This window comes from Mya arenaria, chromosome 9, assembly GCF_026914265.1.
Source record: "Mya arenaria isolate MELC-2E11 chromosome 9, ASM2691426v1".
Taxonomy (NCBI): domain Eukaryota; kingdom Metazoa; phylum Mollusca; class Bivalvia; order Myida; family Myidae; genus Mya; species Mya arenaria.
In genome coordinates, this window is record NC_069130.1 from 39,121,339 (window position 1) to 39,136,915 (window position 15,577).

At 37.0% G+C, this 15,577-nt stretch overlaps 1 pseudogene; it reads left to right on the top strand.

Annotated features, from left to right (window-relative positions):
* Positions 1–13,051, top strand: part of LOC128245992 (transmembrane protein 209-like) — a 35,336-nt pseudogene extending 22,285 nt beyond the window's left edge.
* Positions 13,052–15,577: the final 2,526 nt, after the last annotated feature.

The following is a 15,577-nucleotide window of genomic DNA, read 5'->3' on the forward strand; positions in this document are numbered from 1 at the left end:
AATTTGTTAGTTGAACTAAGGTTAATATTGATTAGAGATTGCTTCAGTTGGATTTGAACCAACCAGGTTTTGAAATAACTCAGTTTATATGCAGTGTACAGTAATGAAATTTCACACAAAAGTTCCTGAGGGTATCTATATAGGCATCTAGTTTCCAAAAGGATTTTATCAAGGTTTGTGTAATTTGAATTTTATTTAAATCTAAAAAAAATGACATTTCATTTTTTTTCAAAGATTTGCCTGCCCCTGGCTAAATGCTTAAATTCTTGGTCTTTGGACTGTTGTCTGCAACTTCAAAACCTGACTTTAGGGAACAGGACACATTTTTCTGATATTTTAGCCAGTTTGACTGCAATATAAGTTGCATTTATCAATAATTTAGGTAAAAAATACATTATTCCCATTTAATACCTGGTAGTTATTTGTTAATTTGTTTTAATTCATGGATAGATTTATTGAAGAGTGTCATGGAAAGCTGAAACTTTTCAGTACACAACATGCAAATTAAGAATTAACTGTGTGGGACGGCTTTGTGAACAAAAACGCTAGGCGGCTATGGTAAGTTGCGTTATGATATCCTTGGGACCCCCCCTCAGATACACAATGCAATTCGTGTTTCACTGACAGGGATGATAAAATTCCGGATTAATTTAAGGCCTCACGGATCGATTTTGAGATTAATGTAAATCCGTTGAGTTTTTTCTGGGGGGGGGGGGGGGGGGAGGTACAGGGGGAGCGATTCGAGCTCAGTTCGAACAATATGGGTACGAAAAGTGAGTTTTCTGGAAGTGTAAAGCCGGAAATTAACGAACCTATTTACGTCTTGGCAATCGAGCTATATGATTGGTTAAGATAGCATCCGATAATTACGGAAATTACAGATGGGACTAGAAGACAGTATCCGGATGGTCGTATCCTGATATGACAGACGACGAAGACGAATAAACGGGTATTGGAAAATGGAAAAAAACGACACCACCAACCTCTAAAAACATCGATTCGTCGATTTAAGGGCATATTTGCCATTTATTTTGAAGAGAAATTCCCGAAACGTTTCTTTTTAAGTTGATAGAAAGTGATCAAACTGAGAATGAATTTTGCGCTATAGCATTATTTCGGACATCCCGATTCGGATTGTGTCATAGTAATCGATTTTTAGCTCACCTGTCACTTTGTGACATGGTGAGCTTTTATGATCGCCTTTTGTCCGACGTCTGTCGGGCGGCGTGCGTCGTCCGTCAACAATTTACTTAAAAGACATCTCCTCCTTAACCGCTTGGCCAATATTAATAAAACTTCATAGGGATGTTCCTTGGGTGGTCTTCTATCAAAGTTGTTCAAAGAATTCAATTCCATGCAGAACTCTGGTTGCCATGGCAAACAAAAGGAAAAACTTTAAAAATCTTCTTCTCCCAAACCACAAGGCTAAGGCCGTTGATATATGGTAGGTAGGATCACCAAATGGTCCTCTACCAAGATTGTTCAAATTATGGCCCTGGGGTCAAAATTGGCCCCGCCCCGGGGTTTATGGGTTTTCTCTATATGTTTTTAGTGAAAACTTAAAAAATCTTCTCCTCTGAACTTACTTGGCCTAGAGCTTAGATATTTGGCATGATTCATCGTCTAGTGGACCTCTACAAAGTTTGTTCAAATTATGGCCCTGGGGTCAAAATTGGCCCCGCCCCGGGGGGTCATGGGTTTTCTCTATATGTTTATAGTGAAAACCTTAAAAAATCTTCGTCTCTGAACTTACTTGGCCTAGAGCTTAGATTTTTGGCATGATTCATCGTCTAGTGGACCTCTACAAAGTTTGTTCAAATTATGGCCCTTGGGTCAAAATTGGCCCCGCCCCGGGGGTCATGGGTTTTCTCTATATGTTTATAGTGAAAACTTCAAAAATCTTCTCCTCTTAACTTACATGGCCTAGAGCTTAGATATTTGGCATGATTCATCGTCTAGTGGACCTCTACAAAGTTTGTTCAAATTATGGCCCTGGGGTCAAAATTGGCCCCGCCCCGGGGGGTCATGGGTATTCTCTATATGTTTAGAGTTAAAACTTCAAAAATCTTCTCCTCTAAACTTACTTGGACTAAAGCTTAGATATTTGGCATGATTCATCGTCTAGTGGACCTTTACAAAGATTGTTCAAATTATGGCCTTGGGGTCAAAATTGGCCCCGCCCCGGGAGGTCATGGGTTTTCTCTATTTGTTTTAGTGAAAACTTCAAAAATCTTCTCCTCTGAACTTACTTGGCCTAGAGCTTAGATTTTGGCATGATTCATCGTCTAGTGGACCTCTACAAAGTTTGTTCAAATTATGGCCCTTGAGTCAAAATTGGCCCCGCCCCGGGGGGTCATGGGTTTTCTCTATATGTTTATAGTGAAAACTTAAAAATCTTCTCCTCTGAACTTACATGGCCTAGAGCTTAGATATTTGGCATGATTCATCGTCTAGTGGACCTCTACAAAGTTTGTTCAAATTATGGCCCTGTTCAAATTATGGCCCTGGGGTCAAAATTGGCCCCGCCCCGGGGGGTCATGGGTATTCTCTATATGTTTATAGTTAAAATTTCAAAAATCTTCTCCTCTGAACTTACTTGGACTAGAGCTTAGATATTTGGCATAATTCATCGTCTAGTGGACCTTTACAAAGATTGTTCAAATTATGGCCTTGGGGTCAAAATTGGCCCAGCCCCGGGGGGTCATGGGTATACTTGATATGTTTATAGTTAAAACTTCAAAAATCTTCTCCTCTTAACTTACTTGGACTAGAGCTTAGATATTTGGCATGATTCATTGTCTAGTGGACCTCTACAAAGTTTGTTCAAATTATGGCCCTGGGGTCAAAATTGGCCCCGCCCCTGGGGGTCATGGGTTTTCTCTATATGTTTATAATAAAAAAAATAAAAAATCTCCTCTGAACTTACATTGCTTAGAGCTTAGATATTTGGCATGATTCATCGTCTAGTGGACCTCTACAAAGATTGTTCAAATTATGGCCTTGGGGTCAAAATTGGCCCCGCCCCGGGGGGTTAGGGTATTCTCTATATGTTTATAGTTAAAACTTAAAAAATCTTCTCCTCTGTTACTTGGCCTAGAGCTTAGATTTTTGGCATGATTCATCGTCTAGTGGACCTCTACAAAGTTTGTTCAAATTATGGCCCTGGGTCAAAATTGGCTCCGCCCCGGGGGTCATGGGTTTTCTCTATATGTTTATAGTGAAAACTTAAAAAATCTTCTCCTCTGAACTTACATGGCCTAGAGCTTAGATATTTGGCATGATTCATCGTCTAGTGGACCTCTACAAAGATTGTTCAAATTATGGCCCTGGGGTCAAAATTGGCCCCGCCCCGGGGGTCATGGGTATTCTCTATATGTTTAGAGTTAAAACTTCAAAAATCTTCTCCTCTGAACTTACTTGGACTAGAGCTTAGATATTTGGCATGATTCATCGTCTAGTGGACCTTTACAAAGATTGTTCAAATTATGGCCTTGGGGTCAAAATTGGCCCCGCCCCGGGGGTCATGGGTTTTCTCTATATGTTTATAGTGAAAACTTAAAAAATCTTCTCCTTTGAACTTACTTGGCCTAGAGCTTAGATTTTTGGCATGATTCATCGTCTAGTGGACCTCTACAAAGTTTGATCAAATTATGGCCCTTGGGTCAAAATTGGCCCCCCGGGGCGGGGGGTCATGGGTTTTCTCTATATGTTTATAGTGAAAACTTAAAAAATCTTCTCCTCTGAACTTACATGGCCTAGAGCTTAGATATTTGGCATGATTCATCGTCTAGTGGACCTCTACAAAGTTTGTTCAAATTATGGCCCTGGGGTCAAAATTGGCCCCGCCCCGGGGGATCATGGGTATTCTCTATATGTTTAGAGTTAATACTTAAAAAATCTTCTCCTCTGAACTTACTTGGACTAGAGCTTAGATATTTGGCATGATTCATCGTCTAGTGGACCTCTACAAAGATTAACAAATTATGGCCTTGGGGTCAAAATTGGCCCAGCCCCGGGGGGTCATGGGTATACTTGATATGTTTATAGTTAAAACTTCAAAAATCTTCTCCTCTTAACATACTTGGACTAGAGCTTAGATATTTGGCATGATTCATCGTCTAGTGGACCTCTACAAAGTTTGTTCAAATTATGGCCCTGTGGTCAAAATTGGCCCCGCCCCTGGGGGGTCATGGGTTTTCTCTACATGTTTATAGTAAAAAAATCAAAAATCTACTCTGAACTTACATTGCTTAGAGCTTAGATATTTGGCATGATTCATCGTCTAGTGGACCTCTACAAAGTTTGTTCAAATTATGGCCCTTGGGTCAAAATCGGCCCCGCCCCGGGGGTCATGGGTTTTCTCTATATGTTTATAGTGAAAACCTTAAAAAATCTTCGTCTCTGAACTTACTTGGCCTAGAGCTTAGATTTTTGGCATGATTCATCGTCTAGTGGACCTCTACAAAGTTTGTTCAAAATATGGCCCTTGGGTCAAAATTGGCCCCGCCCCGGGGGGTCATGGGTTTTCTCTATATGTTTATAGTGAAAACTTAAAAAATCTTCTCCTCTGAACTTACATGGCCTAGAGCTTAGATATTTGCCATGATTCATCGTCTAGTGGACCTCTACAAAGTTTGTTCAAATTATGGCCCTGGGGTCAAAATTGGCCCCGCCCCGGGGGGTCATGGGTATTCTCTATATGTTTAGAGTTAAAACTTCAAAAATCTTCTCCTCTGAACTTACTTGGACTAGAGCTAAGATATTTGGCATGATTCATCGTCTAGTGGACCTCTACAAAGTTTGTTCAAATTATGGCCCTGGGGTCAAAATTGGCCCCGCCCCGGGGGGTCATGGGTTTTCTCTATATGTTTATAGAGAAAACCTTAAAAAATCTCTCCTCTGAACTTACTTGGACTAGAGCTTAGATATTTGGCATGATTCATCGTCTAGTGGACCTTTACATAATTGTTCAAATAATGGCCTTGGGGTCAAAATTGGCCCCGCCCCGGGGGTCATGGGTTTTCTCTATATGTTTATAATAAAAAAATCAAAAATCTCCTCTGAACTTACGTTACTTAGAGCTTAGATATTTGGCATGATTCATCGTCTAGTGGACCTCTACAAAGTTTGTTCAAATTATGGCCCTGGGGTCAAAATTGGCTCCGCCCCGGGGGTCATGGGTTTTCTCTATATGTTTATAGAGAAAACCTTAAAAAATCTTCTCCTCTGAACTTACTTGGCCTAGAGCTTAGATATTTGGCATGATTCATCGTCTAATGGACCTCTACAAAGTTTGTTCAAATTATGGCCCTTGGGTCAAAATTGGCCCCGCCCCGGGGGGTCATGAGTTTTCTCTATATGTTTATAGTGAAAACTTAAAAAATCTTCTCCTCTGAACTTACTTGGACTAGAGCTTAGATATTTGGCATGATTCATCGTCTAGTGGACCTCTACAAATTTGTTCAAATTATGGCCCTTGGGTCAAAATTGGCCCCGCCCCTGGGGGGTCATGGGTTTTCTCTATATGTTTATAGTAAAAAAAATCAAAATCTCCTCTGAACTTACGTTGCTTAGAGCTTAGATATTTGGCATGATTCATCGTCTAGTGGACCTCTACAAAGATTGTTCAAATTATGGCCTTGGGTCAAAATTGGCCCCCCCCGTGGGGTTAGGGTATTCTCTATATGTTTATAGTTAAAACTTAAAAAATCTTCTCCTCTGAACTTGCTTGGACTAGAGCTTAGATATTTGGCATGATTCATCGTCTAGTGGACCTTTACAAAGATTGTTCAAATAATGGCCTTGGTGTCAAAATTGGCCCCGCCCCGGGGGGTCATGGGTTTTCTCTATATGTTTATAGAGAAAACCTTAAAAAATCTTCTCCTCTGAACTTACTTGGCCTAGAGCTTAGATATTTGGCATGATTCATCGTCTAGTGGACCTCTACAAAGTTTGTTCAAGTTATGGCCCTTGGGTCAAAATTGGCCCCGCCCCGGGGGGTCATGGGTTTTCTCTATATGTTTATAGTGAAAACTTAAAAAATCTTCTCCTCTGAACTTACTTGGACTAGAGCTTAGATATTTGGCATGATTCATCGTCTAGTGGACCTCTACAAAGATTAACAAATTATGGCCTTGGGGTCAAAATTGGCATAGCCCCTGGGGGTCATGGGTATACTTGATATGTTTAGAGTTAAAACTTCAAAAATCTTCTCCTCTTAACTTACATGGACTAGAGCTTAGATATTTGGCATGATTCATCGTCTAGTGGACCTCTACAAAGTTTGTTCAAATTATGGCCCTGGGGTCAAAATTGGCCCCGCCCCTGGGGGTCATGGGTTTTCTCTATATGTTTATAATAAAAAAATCAAAAATCTCCTCTGAACTTACGTTACTTAGAGCTTAGATATTTGGCATGATTCATCGTCTAGTGGACCTCTACAAAGTTTGTTCAAATTATGGCCCTGGGGTCAAAATTGGCCCCGCCCCTGGGGGGTCATGGGTTTTCTCTATATGTTTATAATAAAAAAATCAAAATCTCCTCTGAACTTACGTTACTTAGAGCTTAGATATTTGGCATGATTCATCGTCTAGTGGACCTCTACAAAGTTTGTTCAAATTATGGCCCTGGGGTCAAAATTGGCGACACCCCGTGGCTGATGGGTTTTCTCTATATGTGTTGTAGTGAAAACTTAAAAATCTTCTCCGAACTCACAAAGACAAGTAACGTCTTAATTTAAACTGGATAACATATTTAGTACACATACCAATTTTCAATATGGGCCACATACAAAAATTAATAACAAATATACATATATAGATACACACGTAAAATCAAGTAGTGACAAGAGCTTAGATATTTGGCTTGATATATCATCTAGTTGACTTGTACCAATATTGTTCAATCTTTGGCCCTGGGGTCAAAAAATGGCCCCACCCGGGCGGTCATGGGTTTCCTTATATATGTATATGATGAAAACTTAAAAAATCTTCTCCGACGAAACCAAAAGGCGAAGGCCTTAGATATTTGGTATGAAGCATCGTTTATCGGACCACTATTAAGATTGTTCAAACTTTAGCCCTGGGGTCAAAATTGGCCACGCCCCCTGTTCATAGGCTTAGGTTTTCAATATTTGTATATAATGAAGAATGTGCAATATATGACAGGTGAGCGATTCAGGGCCATTTGGCCCTCTTGTTATTTGGCCGATTGAAGTTTACGCTGTAAACCGTTTCATTATTATTCTCATAATGTTTGAAGCATTGTTCTCAATAAGAAGTGGCTGTTGACCATAATGGGAGGTTCAAATGAAAATTGGTTTGGTTCAAATTTAAAAAAAAAAACATGAATAAAAATTTTTTAGTAGTAATATATATTACGTTGAGGCAGTCATTTTATTTTCTATTTGAGACAGTTCAACAAAACTTCTTGAGGACCCAGTTTAAGTGAGATTTAAATTCTATAGTTGTAATTTGTATTTCCCCATCCAGGTATGTTGATGGTTACAAAAGTCAGGGATGAAAGACACCTCAGCCAGTGCATCCAGTTGTTCCTGTCAATGACTGACAATTCAATCCATGGGCCATGCTACTCAGATTTATGGCTGAACATGCTCCCTGGCACCACAGTTGTGTGTCTTACTTAAGACACTTGCCAAAGATACAAAAGCTCTCAGCGAATTAAAACTTAAAAGGTGTACAGCATCATACAAGATGACTTACGGAGTGGCTTGCCATTTCAATGATGAACATGTGGAGGAGTTAATGGATATCAGTTTTGTTTCAACTAAGACAAGTCAACAAACACAAACAATGAGAAAACTGTTGCAGCTATTTTTCTGTTATAGAGAAAGAAATACATGTAGTGTTGAGACATTTGGCCTCCTTAAAAATCACAAGAACTGATTCTAAATCAATTTTCATAGAATTTGAAAGCCTGTTTGAGAGACTTGAACTGCCATGAGACAATCTAGTTTGTGTGCTTCTGGACTCATGTAACACCATGAGGGGAAAAAATCTGGCTTGGAGACCAGAATACGTCAATGTCCACCATGTCCACAACGGCTACGCTGCCAAAGCATTTAAGTCCCGTTTGGATATTACTTGGAATAAAAAATATAATAATTAATAACATTATATTCTCGTCAAATGTGCAGAAAATGGAATAAATAGTCTAATGATACATAAAAATGGAATAAATACCACTTTTACAATAAACATTTGCAAGCATGATAATTGATATGTTGTTCATTATTATAAATCAAACATCCCACTGTGTAGACTGTTCATACACAGGCATTTGATCATAGCCAGTTGAGTTTTATGGGAAGTGGACAACTGAACCAAAATGTCAGGTACATGTCTAATGCCTGTGACTTCAGGTAAAAAAAGAGTAAATTTAACTTTGTTCAAAGACAAAGGTGTTAAACTTCACTGCTAAGATTCCTGATAATTGTTCTGATTGTGGATGTCTCCTGTTGAACATAATTATATCTACCAAACCGAAAGGTGTACTCCTTGAACACTATTCTAAGGCAAAAAAGGGTATTAGAATTCCTGAAATACAGAAAGCTGAACCCCACGCAGATATTTTCAGGATTGGCAACTTGGCTCTGTTATCATCCCTGGTCACTGATCATCCATTTGGGGATTTAGATATGTTACCCAGCCAACAGGCTGAATGTTAAGTTGTACTCAATACTTAAGGCTTTGTTTTAATGGGAAACTCTATATTGGATTGAAAACATGTTTTTCTAATTGCATTTGCTGTTTGGGACATTAAAGTTCAGTCAGCAACCGTCTACCGGACCGCTAGATTCATCTCTTCCAAAGGGTGTCATAGCTTTCCAGGGGGTTGTGCATTGATTGATTGATTGATTAATTGACTGATTGATTGATTGATTGATTGATTGATTGATTGATTGATTGATTGATTGATTGATTGGATTGATTGATTGATTGATTGATTGATTGATTAAGTGTGAGTTTGTTAAAGTGAATTAGTGTGAGACAATAACTCAATGACTGTTGGGCATTAAATTGTGTCTCCGTCGGCTTACACTTTATTCAGTATTTGACAACTTTCTGATACACTTTTTGTTAATTTTAGATCTTTATGAGGCTACTATCAAGTAACTAGATGCTCTAGCTGTTCATTGGGTGACAAAGGCTGCCCAGTAATAGTTGTTTCTTTTTCCTGAAAAGATATTTCTAGTGAATTGCCTAGTTGCAGTGGTTTTGATGCCACAGAACCAGCACAGCTCCATGACAGATATGCATGTTTCGGCATTGTTGTCAGTACTGCTGTATTGGAGGCCTCACAATTTCTGTGTTGAAATGTCATTTGGTACACTTAAAACCGTCTGTGTAGAGAGGCGTATTTCCAGCATAGCTTACATAAGTGCATGGCCATTCTCTGTCATTTTCAGATACACTGTGTTGTGTGTGGATAAGAAATGCAGAGTGGTACCACCAGTCACCTTAGCCACCATTCCCCTCACAGACAAAAGGCTCCTTCGGACAATCCCTGCAGTCTACATAAAGCTTTCAATTGTAGCCCTACGAACTTCAGGTAAGCAATAAATCTGGGCTTCAGGATATCTATGAACTAGCTTTAAGTTCATACTTGATTTGAGCAAAACTGAGTCTTTCAATGAAATCACAACTGCGACACCTTGGAGACTAGCTACAAATTAAGGAACCATTATTATGTGTATTGGGACAATCACTATTTTACAGAATGCCAACCAAGTGTTGCTGCTTCGACATGGTGGAGGACTCAAATTTAACTGACTGTTCTGTGACAGGTAAAAAAAATAGCAGTAAGATGGTTCTTTAATCTTTTATTCTTCAACTCTGAATGCAAAGCTAAATTATTTACTGACCTATATTCGCTCATTGGTTCCATTAATTGTCTTAAGATTCCGGATGTTCACTTTTAAAGTTAGATTTTACAACAATTAGCAACCCAAAGATGTGAAAACAGGGATGTTTTGCTTCTTTAGCATGGGTTGTTATTAAGTGCCTCCCCCTCTTTTTGTGTATCTTAAAAATCAGGCAGTTTTCCCCATAAAATCATGCAGTTTTCCCCAAAAGTTTTTTTTTCATTCTCTTTGGGACACTATATCACTTATTTTCCCATGAATGTCACATGACTTGCAATTCTAAATTCTGCAATGACAGCTATACTATTCGTAACAATCACTATTCCCGATATGCCTTTTTCACTATTGTTTTTAAATTTTGTTTTATATCGATGAAATATCATTGGGATTTTGGAAAAAGAAGTATGATCATCCTGTAAGTAGATAAAAGGATTCTTGATCATGAGCCTTTCACATATAATCTTAAAGGGACTGTACACCAGATTGGCACCAAAATTATTTTTTTCTGTAACGAATCTCAGGAAAATTATTTAATAAAATGTTTTACTCTTTGATATCATAATTGCAAAAAAAAAAAATGTTAAAAAAAATCGAGTTGGAGACTGAGTTCGAACCGGTCGCCAAAATTGCAGTCCAGTGTTGTATCCACTGTGCTACGAAGGCTTACCCTAAACGGTTGGAATATTTAAGCTATATACCTAACTTCGTAATATCACATGGTAAAGAAGAAAGTAACATTTTGATAGACTGGTTTACTTCCAATCAAATGCAGGCTAACCCTGACAAATTTCAGGCAATTTCAGTTGGCTCAAGGTCAGTTAAAGAAATAAAACAATTCAATGTACTTTATCACACCATTGTTTGTGAAGAGCAAGTGAAACATTTAGGTGTTGAGGTAGATAGATTATTTAATTTTGATGCCCAGATTTCTAAAATGAGCAAAAAAGCTGCTAAGCAATTGAAAATTCTTCAAAAACTAAGCAAGTTTTTGACAAAAAAAATACTAAGCTTATCATCTTTAAATCTTTTATCAGATCGAATTTCAACTACTGTCCTGTCGTTTGGCATTTTTGTAGCAAAACCTAAACAGAAAAAGGAAAAGATTCAACACAGAGAGCTTAAAAAATTGATTTTAATGATTAAACCTCAACTTACGAAAATGTTCTTCATAGAGTTCAATTGCCAACATTACATTTGAGTAGGGTAAGATACATTGCTATTGAAACTTACAAATGTCTATATGGTATCTCACCAGAATATGTTCAAAACCTTGTTACTTTTAAGAAATGTAATTTTAATCTGAGATACGAAAACTGTGTAGGCGTTCCATCAGTAAGAACAACTAAATATGGAAAAAACTCTTTCCGCTTTGAGGCCAGTCAGGTATGGAACAGCCTCCCAAAGGAAATAAGGGTCTCCCAAAACTACCTGGAATTAAGAAGGCTGATCCGCACCTGGACAGGTCCCTCTTGTAAATGTTCAATGTGTAATTAATACCTTTTTGCTTTAAAAAATAGAAGAAATTGAGAACTATAAATTGTTGCACTGAATATCTTTTATCCTTTGTCTTAACGGAAAAGGAGTTTTGTTTTCAGTGGGTTGGCTTACACCCACTGGACAAGATTATGGGATTCAAATACCAGAAAAGATTTCAGCGGACTTCTTTGACTAAAATAACAACTTTTTAATTAAATTACATGGGCTAATATCTAATTGTGGTTGTTCAAATTTATATAACATCTGTCGAACACATAAAACTACTTGTGTTTTTCTTTCGGCAAGTATTTTGTTTAGGTGTTAAGACTTTACTTTTTCAATTTTTTCAATTAACATTCTCTTACAGTGATAGGTGTAATATCAAAATAGCATGATTCATGAATTCTGTCAGTTTCAATCAAAACAATGCATGAAATGTGCCCTGCTGATTTATTAAGTGTCACCCAATAGGTGTTGTTAAAACACACCATCAGTTGATAATCCAATTAAGCTTCAGGACAGGAGGGCATTATAACTGTAAACAGGCATATATAATTAAACCCTGTGATAAATTTGCGTAATTTTAAACACACTTTTTTTTAATTCCGGGGGATTTTCATCTCCCTCCGGGAGACCGGGGGATGGGTAGAAATTCCTGGGGATTTTTCCCCCCTCCGGGGGATATGGCATGTATGCATGATACATATCATACCTCCTTGAAGCAATACTTGCAAAGTATTTTTCCTATCATGTTAGATTAAGTATAAGTTGTTTTTTGTTTTGTTTTACAAACTACAGGTCGATGTACAAAGCTGCTATTCCCTTGTATATTTTGCTTCTTACAATTTTGCTTCTTCAATGTATATGATTACCCCTTAAGCTATACTGTTGAAACAACTAACCATTTTACAGTGGTATATCAACTAGTGGAACCGTGCGCGTGTGGACTGGCTGCACAGCCAGGAAAACTTGTTGGTGTTATCACTGTTCACGATGCTCTAATCCTATTTTCCTATTTGTATTTGTATGCATGCTCCAATATGTGTTCATTTTAACATACGTACTTTTATTTCCAGGTCACAAGCTCATTGTTACTGTTATTTGATATGTTATGTATGTTTGTTATTCATGTTGGAAAATAGCTCATTGAGCTAATGTTTCTTGTTAACACATACCCGACTTTAAATAAAGATTATTGTATCTTGTATAACATCGACTAGCCAATCACGCGTAGGGAATGTATCTACTAGGTAGACATAGAAGGGAAAATATGAAAAAAACTGGAAAAACAAATTAATTGTAAACAATGTGGTACTTTAGTTACCGGTAGTAAGTTTCAATGCATTGTACACACCGATACCAAGTTTATGTCAGTTTTTGACAATTTTCTTTTTTTTTTCGCTATTTCATCATAGGGAGTACAGCCTCTTTAATAGGATAGAACAGTTATGGTAAATCATTGCAAGAAATTATGACATAAGTGATGCCTTTCTTGTTTTAAATCATTTTTGTATTTTAAGGTAAAGAACGCATGGATGATTTCCTGGATATGGACAAGACCCACTCCCTGCAGGGATTCAGCAGAATAGAGCAGTATTGAAAAACAAGAACAAAACTTTTTAATGAACACAAAACACTTTCGTTAGAATAACAGAGGAAAAAAGCAGCAATGACGATAAACTGAAGTGATTGGAGTTTTCAAAACGATATGATACCATAAACAGTCATCAAGTCGGTCGGTCTTGCAGGTGGTCTGTGCAAAAGTGCAAAAAGTTTGTGCGCAAACCAAACTACTTAGACTTAAGTTTTCAAGATTCTGTCTTTGAACTTTAAACATATGTTTGCGTGAAGTGAAGATGTAGTTGACATATTTATGATATGGATCAGTCCAATATTTGTTAGAGGGGGAAAGGATTCTTAAAAATCTCGTGATGCAAACAAGTAATCATTTTCAAGACAATAATGAATAATAAATATTTAAAAGATACATACTGTGAAAGAACTTTTTATACATACTTATTCACATTAGTTAAGAAAAATCTGGACTCAGTTTGATCTGTACCTAGCAAGCAACAATATGCAAAAAAAGTAATTTTATTATTCATATAAATTTAGTCTGATGCCTTGATTAACAGGTGGGAAATAAATAGCACAACAGCCACCTATTTGTTTGACTGACCACTGTGCACACACTGTTATATATAGCCATGGGTATTAATGTGACCTTTAAAGCTGCACTCTCACAAATTGACAGTTTCGACCTTATTTCTTCTTTTTTTTGTCTCAGAATCTATATAATCATATAATGATAATACAACTTAGGTCTTTCCAGGATTAGTGTTTCACTTTGTAGGTAAATACACGTGCAAGTATAAAACTGACAGGAAATTTTGGATATTTGCTCAGTAACCACAACATTATGTCATACTTGTTGTATTCATCAAAAGCTAATGTAGCTTTAAAATTTGTGTACAGTTTTCCACAGTTTGTCAACTGCATGCTGCATTGTTGCTACAGTTATAGTGAATTTCCATAAAATTGAGATTGAGTTTCAAAGAGACAAAACATAAATCAGTCAACAATTCATTAAATGGAGGTTTATTGCATTGATGAGATATTGTTGCACCCAGATCTAGAATATTTGAGCCTTAGGCCATTATTTTAAGAGATTTGGTAACATGAGTGCTTAATTATAACATTGTGTCAAAGTTTGTGAATGTTCGTTTTGGATGTTCAGTAAATATTTCTAGATCAATTCCGGTGTTTATTCTTTTCTAAAATCATCGTAGGTTTTCCACTGACATGGACAGGCATAGAATAGCATAAAGTATGAACAGAGACACCAGTATCTTCCATAACCCTCAGTTTTATTAAATGTTTATAAACATAGTATGATACAATGTAACATGAAACAGTATTAGAACTTAATACAAGAGTGAACAGTACAAATACAATTGGAAAGTTGGAATTTATTTTAACAATACAATGTAAGTTTCTATCAGTTCTTCTATCCCCACCAAAAGCAGATGGATATTCTTTCAGTGTTGTCTGTCCGTCCCTCCTCCCCCCTGTTCGTTCGCCTATAACACTTGTTTTTGTCCAGAGCCATATCTTAGTACTTGATAGTAAAAAATTGTTGAAACTTTGAATGAATGTATATTTGATAAGGTAAATTATGTGTTAAGAGCTTTTACATTCCACTAATGTATAGCAGATTTATGGCCATTTGGAACTTGATAATGGCTATTTCTTTAAGGAAAATTTCCACCATGAGCCATATCTTAATACTGATGGGTATCACTTTCCATAAGGTAATATACAGGAATGGGAATGATGCATGTCAAACGCGTCAAAATCTATATAATTATGTATAGTAGAGTTATGGCCCTTTGTTACTTTCAAATAACCATTTCTGCCTGTGACAAAAACATGTCCAATCAATAACTGATGAATGGTCAAGCATAGTGTCCTCAAACTTGGTAGTTTGTTGATATTGACAAGTAGATGACCCCTATTGTTTTTGATGCCAATATGATACTTTAGGAAGTATTTTTTTCTCTAATTAATGTTTATCACTATGCCGAAATTTGACCCCCAATTTGAAATCATTTATATCCATGGGTCACAATTAAAACAAGTAACCCAATGAACAATGTTCTTTAATCATGAGCTTACTGTTTCAAGCGTTTTAAATTAGCAGCCCTCCCGTTTCGACTGGTCATTGTTTCGGGATTCATTACAAACAATTATGAACAATTTCCATTACTAAGTTGTCTCTTAAAGCTGCACTCTCACAGATATACCATTTTTACAACTTTTTTATTTTTGGTCTTGGAAAGAGCAACTTTTTGCGTAAATATCTACAAACCAATGATATAAGATTTGACAAAATAGTTGATCATAGATTTTCATATTTCCGTTCGAAAATTAATGTTTTATGGCTTAAACCATTCATTCTGGACGAGGGGCTAATTTATATGAGGCTATCCATATTCATAAAATTGAATAATTTCATTCGGTTCTAGGGACTATTTTTTATATGAGGCTATCCATGTTTATATAATTCGACAATTTTCATTCGGTTCTAGGGATTATTTTCTATATGTGGCTATCCATGTTTATATAATTTGGATAATTTTCATTCGGTTCTAGGGACTAATTTCTATATGTGGCTATCCATGTTTATATAATTTGGATAATTTTCATTCTGGACGAGGG